The following is a 2,214-nucleotide window of genomic DNA, read 5'->3' on the forward strand; positions in this document are numbered from 1 at the left end:
GGTTGCTTGGGCACAGACTGGTTGCTTGGGCACAGACTGGTTGCTTGGGCACAGACTGGTTGCTTGGGCACAGACTGGTTGCTTGGGCATGGGCCCCAGAGGCCCTTACCACTCCTTATTGCTCATTCCCACCAGCTTCTCATACTGAAAGCAAGTGAGGAATAATTAGATTAAAACCAGAGCCTCTGAGACCTTACTAAAGAAGTTTCTTTGTGGGCTGGAGAGATGGCTCAGCGGTTAAGATGGCTCACTGACTGCCCTTCCAGAGGTCCTGAGTTCAATTCCCAGTAACTACATGGTGGCTCGGCTCACAGCCATCTATAATGGGATCCGATGCCCTCTTCTGGTATGTCTGAAGGAAGCTATAGTGTACTCACACATATAGAATAAGTAAATCTTTAATATATATATATATATATATATATATATATATATATATATATATATATATATATATGTTTCTTTGTGCAATGGGCCATTGTTAACATAGAAATTCACAACCGATCAAAGTGCAGAGATTGTCAGTCGAGTGTTCAGATACCATGATACATCTGTATCACTTCCTCCCCAGAGACCATCCTGGAAGAATGGCCAGAAAGTGACAGACAGAGGTCAGAGAGGACTAGAGAAGGGTCTTTTGGGTGTGGCTGAGTTGCTGCATTGACAAACCCAGAGCAGTTGTTCCTACCCCCACAAGATCAATCAGGGCAATCAATAGTCTAGCACAGAAATGGAGGGGGATCTCAAACCACATTCCCAAATAAGGAACTGTGGGGAGCTGATGGATTCTAGGAGAGGGAGTCAGTGTTCATTGACAGTGTGGACCTTAGTAGGTCAACCACACTCCACAGGTTGTCTCCACACTCAGTTCAGATTGAACTCAAGGGGTTACATTAAGGTTTTGTTTTGTTTTGTTTTTTTCCAAGAGGACATGAATTTGGAGGGGTGTAAGGAGGTGGGGTGGATCTTAGCAGAGTTTGGAGAGGTGGGGGTGACGATTATCAAAATACAATGTATGAACATCTCAAAGAATAAGAATATTAAAAGGCAAGCTAGAGAGATGGCTCAGTGGTTAGGAGCACTGACTGCTCTTCCAGAGGTCGTGAGTTCAATTCCCAGCAACCACNTGGTGGCTCACAACCATTTGTAATGGTATCTGATGCCCTCTAAAGACAGCTACAGTATATTTATATACATAAAATAAATATCCTTATTTTTAAAAAAGACTATTAAAAAGCAAAATGAGGGCCCCAGGGCATGCTATGGCCCTGGGGCACATAAAGGACAGGAAGTGACCACTCCACAGGCAGTCTTTGACTCACTGGTTATATGGGGCACTGGCCACACCCTTGCTATGCCAGAGACCATAGTGTGGGTGAGACTGGGGCTCCTCTGGGTATGATCAATGATGTAATGGAGTGGAGGCACAGGAGATCTGAGAAGCAGGGATGGATACAGCCGAGGCTGGATCAGAAACTGCCATGCAAGGGGAGCTGCCCCAAAGCTCTGAGCTCTGGAGCTCTGCTCAGGCATCACCACTGTGTGGTCACCATTTCCACGCTGTCACGCACTGGGGAAACCTCACATAGCCTTGCTCAGTCATGGTCAGGCCAGCCAAGTCCAGTAAACCAAGTAGGCGACAACCCATCATTGCCACACTGTCTTGCTTCCTGGATGGAGCCAGCCAAGTTGCAGGCTCTGACTTCAGTCCACTCAGCCAGCCAAGCAGGGTGAGTCATTCTTTAGATGACACGGGCCTCTTCCGATGGAAGTGAACTCCTTCTTTCTCCTCCTAGAGGTCGTGAGCATTCTGGAAAAGGCTATGGGGAGGAGCAAAGAGCTTTTCTTTAAAAATAGAAGTGTTGCTGGGCACGGTGATGAGCTCCGAGTTTAAGGAGAGCCTAGACTACATAGCTAGTTCAAGGTCAACCTAGGCTGTCTTTAAAATAAAATCAAAACAAAACAACAAGAAAATAAAAACAAATCAAAATGAAAAAACCAACCAAACCAACAGAAAATGTCAAAACTCAAACACACCCAGGGGAGTGTGTTGTCGCATCACATAGCTGACGAGGTTCATACCTTGAATTCCACGCTTTGGGTCAGCCCTCCTTACCCCTTGTGGACAAAAGTTCATCTCCCTGCTAACTTCTTTTCTTCCTTCCTTCCTTCCTTCCTTCCTTCCTTCCTTCCTTCCTTCCTTCCTTCCTTCCT

This window comes from Mus pahari, chromosome 3, assembly GCF_900095145.1.
Source record: "Mus pahari chromosome 3, PAHARI_EIJ_v1.1, whole genome shotgun sequence".
NCBI lineage: Eukaryota > Metazoa > Chordata > Mammalia > Rodentia > Muridae > Mus > Mus pahari.